Source organism: Artibeus jamaicensis, unplaced genomic scaffold (assembly GCF_021234435.1).
Source record: "Artibeus jamaicensis isolate MK-2021 breed Jamaican fruit bat unplaced genomic scaffold, CSHL_Jam_final contig_354, whole genome shotgun sequence".
In the NCBI taxonomy this organism is placed as follows: domain Eukaryota; kingdom Metazoa; phylum Chordata; class Mammalia; order Chiroptera; family Phyllostomidae; genus Artibeus; species Artibeus jamaicensis.
Genome location: NW_026521803.1, coordinates 30,377,545 through 30,393,272, shown reverse-complemented (window position 1 = coordinate 30,393,272; position 15,728 = coordinate 30,377,545). Strand labels below are relative to the sequence as shown.

General features: G+C 45.7%; 1 protein-coding gene across 3 annotated transcripts in view; it reads right to left on the bottom strand.

Moving 5' to 3' along the window:
- MAPK4 (mitogen-activated protein kinase 4) overlaps nucleotides 1-11,723 on the bottom strand; it is a 126,481-nt gene extending 114,758 nt beyond the window's left edge. For all 3 annotated transcript variants that reach the window (XM_037165097.2, XM_053664358.1, XM_053664360.1), the window contains exon 1: nucleotides 11,558-11,723. The gene's annotated coding sequence lies outside the window, so the exon portion shown is untranslated. The remainder of the gene's footprint in view (nucleotides 1-11,557) is intronic.
- Nucleotides 11,724-15,728: the final 4,005 nt, after the last annotated feature.

The window sequence follows — 15,728 nt, the reverse complement described above, 5'->3', positions numbered from 1 at the left end:
AGGTAGAACGGAAAACAAGAGGTTATTTAATGTGTTGTGGAAACCAAATCTGAATTCAGGGGTGTAGAGCAAAACACTGTGTTGTTTGTTGGTTAAATAAGAGGAAAGTGGCTGTTAAAGGATGGATAGATCTTTGGTTCTGGGGATCTGCTTCTGAATAAATTGAAGAAAGAAGCCAAAGGATTTGGCTGCCTCTCGTTCCATAAATGCATTTCAAATTCACTTTCAAAGACTGCTCATAAAAACGGGGGATTTTCAGGACTGACAAATTCACTCAGTGACTTCTGAAAAATGAAAGCATGCACAACCATTTGGAAACAAGACTTAACTCTTTGAACTGAAATACTTTAATAAACTAAGAGCATTTTCATGTTGGGATCTCGCTCCCTATCATCCTTCACTCGGGGACCACACAAAATTAAGGATCTCAGTCTTTTACTTGCCTTTAGTCTCTATTCAGCTGAAGAACATGGTCAAGTATAGAAAAATGAACAGTTCTCTAGGTCACAACCTGCCCAGAACTATTTACCAGACATATTCTCACTCACAGTATTAAAAAATTTGTCTCTCTCCTTACTCCGTATGTCCTAGCGTACTCTCTGAACTCCTGATGGCAGAAATTTCACTGGCTTTATTACACAGATGGGTGTCCGTTATCAAAGCCCTCTTTGAGTCCTCTATAGTGGATATTAGAACGCTGTTATAATCGGCCAAAACTTTTTCATTTTCTCTCCTCCAGTCTGGAAAGCTCAAAGCAGCTCACTGCAGTTACTCCCTTGTGCTTCTTGCCTCCTCTCCCTCAGTGCTTTGCTGCAGCTTCCTTATTTCCCTCTTCCGCACATAATCACACCAGATTTCTGAACCTTGCTGTCCCCTTTCTTCTTCTGTTGAATGAGCTGTAGTACTTGACTGTTCTCAGTTCTCTAAGAAGTTCTGTAGACTTGGTAAAGAGTCTCATTACTGCCCCATGCTGAAAGCAAAGTCCTGGTCTCTAAGTACAGGCATTAGCTCAGCTAACGTGGTCTGAATTTTCTGTGGCTCTCACACATTACCAAAATCACAGCACATTATATCTTATTAGCAGACAAAGTGGCCCCAAAAGGACTGGAAAAACTTCAAATTCAAATTAATGGAAAATTTGCCAGTAGAAATATATAAATGGGCTTGATCTCAAAATAACTACACCTCTTTAGAAAAATCAGCATAAGAGTCTAAGTTACTGATAAAGAAATATGACTTACACCTCAAGTGAATCATGCTGGAGGAATTAATTGTCTTTCTTTCAGGCTGAATAGTTTTTAGACATCACTGTCCATAAATTTTCATGGCTGCTGGGACTTTCTAGTAATTCAGCCTCCAAAAATACTCACATATTCTGGGAGAATAAAAAATTTGCTTCTTCAAAATTCACTAAGTCGCTTATCAGTTTATCATTTCTTCCAAAGGGATTGATCACAATCTAGAACTACCTGGAGTGAAGGGGGAGAGAGGTGCCTTTCAGAAGACTATTTAAAACCTAACTGGCAGATTTCCATTTCCAGTGTACAAAGTTACATATGGTCTTTCCTATGTGTGCAATACTGTAAAATTAAACAGAAGCGGGATAAATCATTGAGGAATACACAGAAGTTTCTATGACATGAGGAGGTCTCCAAACAGTTGGGGGGATGCCCCCCAAAACAAGCCCCCTCCAGGGGGCAGATCCATGCTGCCCACACCTTCTTTCCCTTTACCCGATGACTACACACCCAAAGGGTGACAGAAGACCTATGGCTTCCCTGTGCAGACAGCAATTTTCTGAGACGGCAGCTCTGAGGTTTCCAGGGAGCAAGGTACTCTGAAATAAAAGGAAGAACCCCCCCCTCCAAAAAGCCAATGAAGGCTCTTGTAAGGTGGTGGAGGAGGGCTCCCCACCACTCCACACCCTTTTCCCAGCCTCTTCAAACTCAGCAAGTACATTTTTCTCATTGTAAATTTTTCTGGCTTTGTAACAATTTGGGGAGAACACCTCTGAGAGCTGGAGCAAGGTAGGAGTCAGTACATTTGGCTGATGATCCTGAAGACACCTGGATGGGCACGTGCCTTCTAAAAGCGGGGACGGATCAGAAAGCTTCTTCTGAAACATTTAATTCAAGAAGAGTTCTCTAGAAAGGCAACCCTGATTCCTGAGCCCAGACACAATGGTTCCATTTCCACAAGGGCTAGCCTTGGCCGTGGGTGAGAACTTTGCATTCAAAATGAGAAGATTAGGGGCCATCATGAGAACAAGAACAGAAGATAGAAGAAATGGACATGTAATATTCCAGATAGAAAATTTACCAGACACAAAATGTAAAACAACTACATTTATTATGCTCCAGAAGATACAAATGGGGCTTAAAATTTTCAAAACAAGAAACCAGGAACTATATAAAGTAACATTAAAGATTTGAAAAAGAACTGGAAATTCTAGAAGTGAAATTAAGAATGCAACAACAGATGGATTTAACTGCAGATCAGATACAGCTGAAGAGACACAGAGTGACTTAGAAGACAGGCCAAAAGAAACTACCAGACTGTAGCTATAGAAGGGGTGGGAAATCCAAAAGAGAGGGTAAGAGAAATAGGAGATACAGAGCGGTAGTTCAAGATAGTAAAATTAGCCCTGGCTAGTGCGGCTCAGTTGGTTGGAGTGTCATCCTGAAACCAAAAGGTTGTGGGTTGGATTCCCGGTCAGGGCGCATACCTAGGTTGTAGGTTTGATCCCTGGTCTGGGCATGTACAGGATGCAACGGATAGATACTTCTCTGTTACATCAATGTTTCTCTCTCTCCCTCCTTTCCTTCCTCTCTCTAAAAACAATGAAAGAATGTCCTCGGGTGAGGAATAAAAGAAAAACATCGTAAAATTACCTACCACCACAGAGTTCTCCCAGGAATGAGCAATATGGTTAGGAGGAAGATGCTAACACCCCTAAGCCCAGCTCCCTCAAAGACTGACTACACAACCAAGGCAGGTCATGTTAATGACTATCTAGGGGCGGTACAACAGTTAAAATTGTCATATTGGGATTTATGAGAAATATGCATGTGGCCATTCAGATGAACAACATATATTTCTCATACATATTTGGTCTCCATCCATGACCACAGTCCCTGGCTCACAGCTCCCAAAATTCTTGGAATTTCCTGAGCGATAAGAGCAATTGGAGCATCTTTCATCAAAATATTTGCTCTCTTATCCCCACTTCCTAAAACCACCTCAGAGCCAAAAAGGTGAAATGGGTGTCTTATTATTCTTAACAAAGTCCACCCCACCACAAGTGGGTTTCATTCATGAAGGTGACTTTTGGAAAGCGCCTATGAATCGGTGCTGGTTGCAAGAGGAACCAAATCTGAATGGAGGGATGGAACTTTTGGTCCCCCGCCCTGATTTCCAGGAAGGGGAGAGGGGCTGGAGGTTAAAATCAATCACCAATGGCTAATGAGTTCATTAATCACGCCTATGTAGTGAAGCCGACCTAAAAACCCAAAAGGAGGGTGTTAAAGAGCTCCCAGGTTGGGGAACTAGACATTTCTACACGCTGGGACCCAAACTCTACCAGGACAGAAGCTCCTTTGTTAGGGACTAAATATTTCTTCACCTCACTATTGATTTGAATCCTTTAGCATCCTTTGTAATAAATTGACAATTGACTGAGTACACGGGTCTTCCTGAGTTCTGTGAGCCATTCTAGCAATTCCATCAAACCCACAGAGGAGGCTGTGGGCACCTGATTTTCAGCCAGTGAGTCAGAAACACAGGTGACAGCATGGGCTTGTGATTGGCATCTAAAGTGAAGGGTCGGCTGTCTGGTGGCACTGACCCTTAAACCTGTGGAAACCGGTGCTGTCTCTGGGTAAATGGTAGCAGAACTGAGTTGACTTCCAGGACATCCAGCTGGTGTCCAAGAATCATGTTGGCATTGGTGACCAGAACCCTTTAAAAAGTATATATGACTTTGGTGATGTCACCTTGCTGCGCATCCCTGTCCTGAAATGTAGATGGATATAGTAAAACAGTACCCACTTCACAATGTGAAGCACTGAATGAGTGGTCACTGTGGGGTCATGCTCCCTCCCCCACTAAACTCGCCTTGGGGACTGAAGAGGCAGTTCCACTACTCTGAACAAAAGAAGTTCAGCCTGAAACATAGTAGTGGAAATGCTCCATAGTGCATGGAACATTAGGGTTGGATGGAACGCTTCATAAAATATCCGTGAGAGCAGACATTTACTGTTTTTTCTTTTTTTTAAAAAAAAATGAGTTGTCTACATATAGATCATTTTTTCAAAAACACTTAAATAGAAAAATAGATAATGAACAAAAAAATCTAAACAGAACAACCCTATAGAGAAATGTTTGGCTCTACTGGTAACCAAAAGGCAATTGAAAGCAACAATGATCTACTTTTCACCTTATCAAATTTTTTTAAAAAGAAAATACCCTGTGCTATGAATGATGTGGTGAAATCATTTTCAGTTTTGGAACCAGTTTGTTAACATGGTTCACCCTACCCTTGGGTGAGTAATTTCACTATCCGAGGATGTAGACTAAGAAATAATCCAAATTGTAGAGAACGTGGATCCAAACTTGCTCGTTGCAATGACACAGCCAAGAGAAATCGGGAGAAAACAATATCCACTAACACCAGAATGTTGTTGTATTGTTGTTGTAAGTTAACAGGTTTCCAAAGTATTGCGTTATGCAGTCATTACAAATTATGTTTACAGCCCTGGCCGTTGTGGTTCAGTAGGTTGCACATTGTCCCGCAAAGCAAAAGGTTGCCAGTTTGATTCCAAGTTGGGGCACATGCCTGGGTTGAGGGCCTGGTCCCCCAAAGTTTATCTCTCACATTGATACTTCTCTCCTTCTCTTTCTCCCTATCTTCCTCTCTCTCTCTCTCTCTCTCTAAACAAATAAAATCTTGTAAAAAAATTTTAATGTGTTTACAAAGAATTTGTAGCAACATGGAAATTGTCATAATATTAACTGAAAAAAGCAAGATAAAACTTAATTAAATTGTGTTTTAAATGAGCTGAGAAAAAACACTAAAAATAAACATAGCAAAATATGATTGGGTCAACCAATCACAGATAGAATTTTTAAATTCTTCTTTCTACTTTTCATAATGAATATGTATTGCTTTCCCAAATAGAGAAATAAATGTTTTCATTCTAATTATTTAATGTAAAGACAATATAAAAGAGCATCAAAGAAAAGGGTTTTTTTTCCATTTTTTATTGGGACATAATTGATGAATAACACTATGTTAGTTTCAGGTGTACAACACAGTGGTTTGATATTTGTACATACAGAGTGGGTTCTGTGTTTCATGTACTCACAACTGTAAATCTACTCTTGTCCCACCCTGTATTGCAAAATAATCCCCACAACTAGTCTAGTTAGCATCCACCGCCACACACAGTTATAGTTTTTTTCCTTGAGATGAGCAGTTTTAAGATCTACTCTCTTAGCAAATTTCAAATATACAGTACAGTATTATTAGATATAGTCACCATGCTGTACATGGGAAGTTTTATAAAACAATCTCATTCCACTAATCCAATTGTTTGTTTTCCCATGGCTCTTTTCAGTACCACGCGTGGGCACACATACTCCTGGCGTAGATGTAATCAGTTTGAATTAGTGATTAGTTCTATCAGGATTAGGTGACCTAGAAATGAGTTATTTTATCAAACCCCATTCTTGCCTGGACCTCCACCAACAAGCACTGGGAAGATGGACAGGCACTCGGGGAGTAGGGAGGGAAGGAGACAGACTCCTGAGGCCTAGCCCCACCTGCGCACAGACCTTTGTGTAGCCCTGGCAAGCCAGCTAACTTCCCTCAGCCTCGGTTTCCCCGTTTATACAATGAGGCAAGGAAAGCCGCTAGCTAATCTCCGAGATCCCTTGCAGGTCTCATCTCTGAGACTGGGTATCGATTTGTCCCCACATCTCCAAACTGCTCTCAACTCTTGACAAGTTTTACAAAAATCAAACTGGTTTAAACAAAAATGGAAAAGTAGTTATTTTTTAAATCCTACCTATAGCAAATCTTGTAGAGTCTTTTCATTTATGTTCAATCTACACATTGATGTATTGACAGATCAGTCTCAGGCACAGCCAGACACATTTAGAATCTAAAGCAATAATCATAGCGCTTTTCTTCATTGCAGATACACCAATTTAGATTGAGGAAACAGACTGTGAATGAACGAAACATCTGACAAATAAGGTGTTTTTTTTTTAAGTTTTATTACTTTAAGTGTTTAAGTACTGGAATTACTTGCCCAACCCCCAACCTCAACCCCAAAGGTATTTCTTATCTGGCTGACTTCAATGCAAGGAAAACAATCTCATCCCAGGCTCGGGTGTTCCAAAACAGAAATTTGAATCAATGAAATCTTATTGGAAACTTTTCAAATACCATTATAATGACCTAAATAAAGAATTTCTTCACTTTCTGGAGCAATAATGTGGGCATGGGGCCAATCTTACCTACTGTGCATTCAGTTGCTCTGTCCACTGGGGGCCTCTCAGATGCCCTAGTGGCATCTTCAAGAAGAACTTGAACTAACCTCGCTCCACATTCCATCCTTCAAAGATACCACTGACATGGACGCTGATCTGGAGTTGCTGAAGATCCGGAAGTTCTTACTGTTGATGGCACATATTCACAGAAGTACAGACTACCCTGCATTTAACTATTCTACTTTGATCCATGCTCTCTATTTAAGTTAAGCCTTTGGGGAGCTTCTCTTAGTTCTTGTGAGAAGACCCTACTTTCTTCTTCCTATTTTCCTATTCCTGAAGCCACAGCTGCCCCCCTCACCCCTCAAAACCTCTCCAAGAGGCAGCTTTCCTTGAAGCTAATAAAAACTGAAAGCTCAGAGCCCCTCTCAGGACTCTTTCCTGAAAGAGTGCACAGGACTCTTTCAGGCTGGGAAGGAGCACCAGCAATGGGTTCACCTGGTCATTTTGTTTTTTTCTTAAAAAGGACCTCAAGTCACAGAGCATCCTGTCCCACCAGGACTGGATGTTCCCGTGCCACCTCCCTCACTCGCTCCTGCCCACCAGCCCCCGCCAAAGCAGCAGGCCGAGATCACCCTGTGTTATACACATCAGCCACATGTTAGGGGAAGACGTCAAGAATTTTTTGTCTCAATAGACTGTCTTAATATGATGACCACATTAAAATATATGACCCCCCAAAAATGTTTATTCTGATTTAAAAAGTTATTCCTATGGAAAGTTTTACAATGTTAATAACACATTTAGTACATCAACTTCATTAAAAAGAACCAAGTTGTTTTAAATAAGACCTCCCCCAGTAAACTGAGACTAGTTGTATAGCACAATAAATAACCAATACCCCTGAGAAGCGTGGGTCTCAATCGGCAGTGATTTTGCTCCCCAGGGGACACTTGGCAATAACTGGACACAGTTTTGATTGTCATAACGTGGGAAGGGGGTGTGGGATGCTACGGGCATCTAGTGGGCAGAGGCTGGGGATGCTGCTAAACATTCTACAATGCACAGGACAGCTCCCCATGACAAAAAATTACTCAGCCCACAACATCCATAGGGCCCATGTTGAGAATCCCTGCCTTAAAATAATGGACACGTGCAGGTAAAGATGCTGGGATTCTGTGTGGAAACCCATTTGCCTTTAGAGAGCAGAAGGCCAGCTTAACAGGTAGCTCATGCTGAGCTGCTGTGTCACACATCAACCACCACACCAGGCTGGAAAGCAACAAAGGTCCCTGACTTTCATGGGTCACGGGACTGCACGGACCCTTGTCAAGGGTAGCTATGTGAGGAGGTGGCAGCATAATTTCAGGAGCACTAGGAAAGGCACCCTGCCTCCCCAATTACCTCCAGCACCCACTTGTCTGTGCCTGAAATCCTCACCTGATGGACAAAGCCCTTCATTCCATATTGAGGCTTAAAGTGCAAAGGCACCCCAATGCCCCCATCATCCCCGGAGAAGAGAACAGTGACCTACTGTTATATTCGAGAGGGAGTGACTGACAACAGATGGTTTTTCCCTGAGTTTTCATACAGTGAGAATGTCTGGGCAGCTGAAAGTGGAGAGGAAGAGAGGACAGGCGCCAGTGAGGTAGGGAAAGGGGGAAGAAATGGACAATACAGGGTTCTGGAATAAACGTCACCTACTCCACAGACTACACCTGAGCCTGCAGGGAAGGAAGGATGCAGAGAGGGAGGGAAAAAGTCACATTCTTGTCCTTCAAGGAAGTTCAAATCAAGCTCAGCTCAGGTGAAAAAACTCCAAGAAGGCTTGAAAGAACGGTAGGGACATGGTGCTATCATTACGGCTGGAACAGGAGACAAGGGTCCTTACCAGCTGTGAGGATCACAGTGAACCCTAAACTGTGCTGGATGAAACCCCCACCTGACACCTAAAAAGTCATGGACACAGTAAAAGGCTCAGGCAGGGCCTCTTAGTTGAATGAATGGCAGCTATTCCAGATGAAGCGCTTTAAAGATGATCTGTGTCCTCCTTCACACCTCTGTTTCTACCATTTCTCTCCACTTGGGAAGGAGGCCTTTGTGGCCTTCTTTGACTAGCTGAATCCCATTCCCTCTTGAAAGGCTAGCTCATTGTTTCTCTGCATATTTGGGCCTCTGTTGTTTTTTTCTTCCCTCATAGAAGTAAAGAGCCACCAAGTCATTCATCTGGTGCCATTTCCTACGTAACAGGCCAACTTCCAGAAAAGATTTGAGGGGGGATTTCAAGTTCATAACAATAATAATATAAAGAGTAAGAAGAAGAAGAAGAAGCTTTAAAAGAACTTAAAAAGGGAGACCAGAAATAATTTCAGGGGAAAAAAAATCATTGTACCAAGAAGCTAGGATTAAATGGTTACCAGGAATTGTTGGAGGCCACACTAGACATTTAGCATGTTCTCACTCTCTGATACAAGGAAAACCACAATTCCATGACGACAGAAATTTCTTTCTGACACTAAATTCTAGGAGGAACTTGCTCCTGGCTTTTTATGTATGCTGTGTGGTCACCGTATGTGTTTATCTCAAGAACTCTGTTAGATCCTTTGGAACAAAGCCCATATCTCTGATGATATACCCTTGATAACAGCCTATATATAACATTCTAAGTGCTTAAATATTTGCCGATAGACTAAAGACCTCAGTTCTCTTGCCAATCTGGATATTCCACTGTATCTCAGGATCATAAGATTCTTAGAACAATAGAGTCGTCAAATCTTTTAGCAGGAAGAAGCCTCAGACCACTTCACTTTGCCTCCAGGTCCCCGGTCATTTTAACCATGAGATTTCTAAAATATTCTTGCCCCAATTGCTGTCACTGGTTTGCAGTGAGGGGCTGAGAGGTCTTTGCTGGCCCTGTCCTCACACTTCCCCCTCTCCCCTCCTGATTTAGGTGACTGTCCTTTGCCTATATTTTTGTCCTCACCACAGATTCTCCATTCCTTTGAGTGGCCGAGCTTTGCCTCGCTAACCTTGGGTTCCCTGCAGTGCTAGCACGGTGCTTTTTGCAGAATTGCCTCTTTGTTAAGCTTTTTATTTATTTATTTTTAGAGAGAGGAGAAGGGAGCGAGACATTGATGTGAGAGAGAAACATCATCAATCAGCTGCCACCTGCACACCACCAACTGGGGACCTGGTCCACAACCCAGACACGTGCCCTGACTGGGAATCGAACCAGTGACCTTTTGGGTTACAGGATAACACTCAGTCCACTGAGCCACACCAGCCAAGGTTAAACTACCTTCTTTTTTTTTCAATGTAAGGAAATTGAATTGGAAAGAGGTCAAAGAGGTCCCAGAGTAGGCCTTTCATTATTCTGCCCTGATCCCCTCTGACAAACCCCAGCACTAGAGTAGAAACTCTTGCTATACCACATCAGCAGTCTAGAAAGGTTACAATGCAGGTCACTAGCTCAGTTGGTTAGAGTATCCTCGCCATTTGCCACGGTTGCGGGTTCCATCCCCATCAGAGCACATATAAGAAACAACCAATAAATGCACAAATAACTGGGATAACAAAGTGACGTTTTTCTCTCTCTCTCTTTAAAAATCAGTAAATGAAAATGATTTTTAAAAGAAATGCAGGTCACTAAAGGAACTGAAGATTCAAGGGTCCAGAGATATATTCTCTCACTCTTGTCTCCATATGGCCCCCAAAAGTGCACTAGGTGACCCTTCAGAGAAAAAAAAAAAAAAACACCTGTACTCAGTAGGTGCTGTTAAAAAAAAAAAGTAACAGGAAAGCTAGTTTGAACACAGCACATATTCAATAAATGCCTTTTAAATGGAAAAGCTTGTAACATCCACTTTGCACATAGTAGGCGCTCGATACATATCTTTTAAATTCAGATGATCACAGGGCTGCTGCCTTGCACATTTTAGGCCCTCTGTAAATGCCTGTTAAGTCAAAGTGCAGCAGGCACTGTCTCCTTAGAGAACCCGGGCAGAGGTGACATTAATCAAGTCCCAGGCACAGATCCATGAATGGAAATGCGCGTCTGGAGCTAGCGCTTTCGAGAGTGGAGAGGCGCGTGACAGTACGCAGCGGAGGTGGACACAGCGCTCTACCTGAGCCTCACACCGCTGCCAGATCCCGGCATTGATTAGCTATAGGGATCCATTCCCCACCCGGGTGGGAAACGGTCGCTGCCTCCAAATGTCACTTCGGGGACCCCACCTGGAGCTCCAGCCACGGCCCCCTCCTGGGGCAACCGCCCACTCTGGCTTCTCCTGGGATTCCGAAGAGTTGCGGGCAGAACAAAAGCAAAAGCCAGCCGGGCTTCTACCTGATGGAGAGCAGCAGGGGCAGAAGCTCGAGAAGACGGCCGGGACCCAGCAGTGATGTCAAACCAGATCCTCTGCGGGCGGCCACCAGCCTTCCCCAGCAGATTCCGGCTCTGGGTTGCCCAGCCCGGGAAAGCGCTGGGGCTCCCTCCCTCCCTACTCTTTGGGGCCCCCGCCCCGAGCCCCCGCCCTGGGTCTGAGGAGGGGCCGAGTGGAAGACTCCGTCGGGTGGGGCGTGGGCGCGCTGCATAAACCCTTGAACGAGACAGGATGGAGGTTGGAGGGAAGGAGTGGGGCAGACCCCACAACCGAGATCCAAATCTGAAATCGCAGGGCGAACCGCCCCTCGGCGCCCCCGAAACGCACCGAGCTGTCCCCGGGGTGGGGTTCCCTCGTGGCGCCTCATCCCTACATTCCCCTCCACCAAACACTCCTCCAGGGAGCCCAGCGGCAACCTTCCATCCAAGCCGCGGACCCAGGGACAGCACCCGCGCGCGGTCGCGGAACAAGGGGTCACAGAGGGCGGCCTGGGCAGTCCCGCGGGAGAAACCCACTGCTCGAAAACTCGCCACTTTAGTATTTGCTTGGTTTTTGTTTTTGTTTTTGTTTAAGATGGGGTGGAGGTTGCAGAAAGCGGGGAACTCCCCGGTTTCCCCGGAGCCGGTGGAACTCCAAGAGGGGCAGGCAGAGCGAAGAAGAAAGAAAGCGCAGGGGGAGCCACTTACCCGGGCAGAGCTGCAGAGCGCGGCTGCCGGACGTGAGCGGCGCCTTTGTCTGAGGTCGCGGCGCCGGCGCGCTCGGCCAGGCGGGTCCCAGCGCCGGGGCGCGACGAGCTCCCGCGGGCTTTCGGACGGCCCCGCTCGCCGCCGGCGCTCCCGCTGCGGCTCTGGCTCCGGCCCCCGCCCGCACCGCCCCGCGCGTGCCGCGGCCGCGGCTCCGCCCCGAGCTCGGCCCCGCCCCCGGGCCTCCGGGCCCCCCACCTGCTGCGGCGGCGGGCGCGGGGTTGCCCAGCCCAGGGTGGCCGTTTTCCTCGCGCGCGCCCCGCTCCCCCTTCCCACAGCCCCCAGGCCGCTCAGCTGCGTGGTTCCGGGGCGGAGCGCCCGCAGTGTAGACAGGCTTCCCGACCCAGCCCCTCGGAGTCAGCCTCACCTGTTTTCCGAGTGGAGCCCCCAGTCCCGGGAAGCCTCGCTTTCCTGCCTGCGGGCACGCTTCCCAGAGACCTCGGTCACCTTAGAAGCCCGTGCGCACTGCAGCCGGAAGAAGGAGACCCCTCGGGCTCAGTCCCGCCGGGATTGGGGGCGGGGTTGGGGGAGCGGGAGTCCCCGCTTCAGTCCCCTGACTGAAACGGCCTCCCGCCGGGTCAGCACCGCGCTGCTTCAGCGGCCGGGGACGGAGGGCTCGGGAAGGAGAAGGAGCTGGCGGGGACTGTATGGCGGGTTTGGAACCAAGCCATCCCCCGCCGGTGTCCCGCGGAGAAAGACTCGGGTGGGCCGGAGGCTCGCACTGGGCGGAAGGGTTGAGTGGGCGCAGAACCCAAGTGCATGGGCCCAGAGCCCTTCGCCTGGGCTGTGAATCCGTGATTATTTGTATGGCCAGGATAATCCTGACAGGAGGGAACCAACACTTTAGAAGCCAGAGAAAAGGAAAGCAGAAGCCACCGGCTCCGAAACACAGGCAATACCTGGTGTTTAGGGGGTGACTTCCAGCAAATCGAAAGTGGTCCACACGGATTAGCTGCGTGCACCCCAGTGGAATGGTTTTCTAGGCAGAGAAACATATGACAACCTAAATATCGTGTAATGAGGTCATTAGTGGGTTTAGCTACGCATGAGCCCTACTTTCTCCCAACTCTGGAAACATTGGATGAGAACCTCACTTTGACACTTCACAGGGTCTGCCGTGTACTATGGTTATTTCTGCTTCATCTCCCACCACCAACCACAACCTCCAGAGCCTCGTACAATTCCAGGTGCATAATAGGTGCTTGTTAACTGTCGAGAAAATTACCTGTGAATCCTATTACTGTGCTGATTATAACGTGGGCAAAAACATAAAAATTTTCAATTGTGGAATCATATACTTCGAGTGGGTATTGTAGACCAGTAATGGCTAATATGAATGGCAATGAGTGTTAACTGTAATTATTACGTAAATACAATTGCTATTAATCATATCATGTGGGTAGTGGTTTAAAGATTACATGCTAACTTAGAGATAGTTACCCAAACCTTCCTGGGCCTGCAAGAATGTGTAGGGATAAGGAGAGGGTGGGTGACAAGCAAATGCGTGTGCATCTGTGACAAAGGCATTCCGGTGCCTCTTTCCCGAAGAGAATATTTTAACATTCTGCTTCTTTAATTTTCATTACAAATAAGTATTATCAATTCAGTGGGTATGCATACATATGAAATGCTCTGTGTTGATTTATTCTTTTTTATCACATCTTTTCTAGGACGAATAAGAGGTTTTATCACATCTTTTCTAGGAAGGAAGAATAAGAGGCTCCAAGAATGATCATTTTGTCCAAAAAAGCCAGAAAGTCAAATGTCCCACCACAGGAAGGTGGGAGTGCAGGTCTGGAGACTCGAGTGGAGGACACCCCGAAAGCTCTGTCTCCCCGCTGGGTGTTTTAGATCAGTGTCTTGGGTCTGTGAAGCTGCTCTTAGGAACAATGTGCTTGTCCACGTGAGATCACTTATCTCTTCCATTTGGCAACTGGGAAAACATAATTCCACCCCCCCCCCCCCCCGTGATGAACGTGAGTGAATGGCTCATGCGCGGTGAATGGCCCTCCTCTAAATTGTGGGACAAGGCTGTGAAACGTGCATTCGGACACTGGCGTCCATTCCTGCACAACGCCAGGGCGATGAACAGGCACCCTCCATCATTCGTGCAACGCATGGGGTTGGTCTCCTGTGGGTGCTACTGTCCAGAAACAAGCAGCTTATTTCTTATTTTTATCCCAAGGGAAGATTCTTAAAGAAACAGCTGGCCTAGGTAGGGGTCAGTCAGCAGAAAATGACCACACAGAGCCCAGAGGTTGGGAAGGTCACCAGGTCATTTTAGGACTTCTTTTTTCTTTTTTCTGAGGGGGAAAATGTACCAGCATTTCCCCATTGGGGTGACTTGATACCACAAGCTGTACCTCAGTGGCGAGGCCAGGGGTGCCAACAACTGCGGTGGTCCTGGAGGGCACTGGGGCAGGGAGCCGCTGCACTGAGCAGTGAAGTGCCATGCCTGCCTTGCTTGGGGTATTTAGATATAATTTTTTTAATATTGGTAAAATATTTGTGTCTCCCCAAAACTCATATGTTGAAACCTAACCCCCAATTGTGCCTTTGGGAGGTGAGTATATTATTGGGGTACAGCTCTCGATAATGGGATTGGTGCCTCAGGACAGGGCACAGTTGAAGACAGTGGTGTAAGAACCAGGAGTCAGCTTTCACCAGACACCAAACCTGCTAGCACCTTGAGCTTGAACTTCCTAGCCTTCAAAACTATGAGAAATAAAAATGTGTGGCTCTGGGAATGCCTTTACTCACCAGCAGGGAGATGAGATCTAAGATGCAGGAATAGACTTGGGGGAAGGAAGCAACAGGACCTTTGGGTTGTTTAGATTTAACTACAGGCCAGTGACTCCAGACCTAGATGTTCACTCGAATCACCTCATGTAACTGAAAGCAGGTCCAGCTGCCTGCCACTGCAAGAGGCAGGTGCTGATGTAAAGGGAAGTGTTTTATTTTCAGGTTCTGGCCACCTGGAAGATGGGGGATTCATGTCTCAAAGCCCATCTCTACCTCTCAGTGGAGGCAGAGGTTTTACAGGGAGGTAAAGGGGAACAGAAAAAGGTCAAGGGAGGGGGTTGAAAAGTTCTCTATGTGCAGGTGAGCACAGTCCATTCCGATAAGGCAAGTGATGGTCCAGTGTGCAGCATCCTGGCTTAGTCGTCCTGGATTCATGTCATCTTGGCTTCCCATCATCCTTGATCTATGGTTGAAATTCAGCAAATCTCCCAGAGCTGGGGTTCCTGAAGGTTGGGGTTTGTATCCTTAGAAGGTAGTTCCTAGGATTCTTACACAATCATGCTGTTCATCTACAAGCCATATGTTAATTAGAGTTAGCACTTAAAGAAACAATATCAAAAGAATAGTGGGATGGGTTACAATTTCCCACCATACAATTTTCCACTGTTACGCTAGGAAATCTTTAATTACACTGGGAAAAGGAAGCAATAGTTGATGACAATGACTTGCTTACCAACATCTGTACCCATTTACCATATTCTGCCTTTCCTCCTCCTATGGTAGATAAACCGTCCCTGCTCTATTGGAAGTCACCCTCCACTTGTGTACAAGATCCCATCCCCTCTCACTTATTCGAAGACATCATTCTGTAAGTGCTCTCCTTTCTCTTTGCTCATTAGTTTTTCCTCTTACTGAGTCATAAGCAGCAACTTTCAAATATGGTTTAATGTCTCTTCTCTTTAAAAAACAAGACAAAACCAATAAGGGGGATATATGGTCATGGAAAAAATACAATAAAAATAAGTTAAAAAGAAAAAGCCCCCAAAACTCTTGACTCCTTTGTCTCCAGCTTCTCTCCCAATTCTCTTCTCCTTTTTACTACAAACCTACAAAACAAAACTTGCCTTTTCTCACTGTCTCCAATTCCCCTCCTCCATTCTCTCTGTAACCCATTCTAATAATCTCTCCATGGAAACTGTTCTTGTTAAGGTCATTAGTGACCTCCGTGTTCTTCAGACTTTTCTAACTTGACCTATCCAGCATTTGACATAGTTAACCACTCTTGTCTTTTTGAAATACTTTTTTTCACTTGGATCCCAGGACACTTCTGGCTTTTATTAAACCCTTCTGGCTCCTAGGAAGCAATATAAAT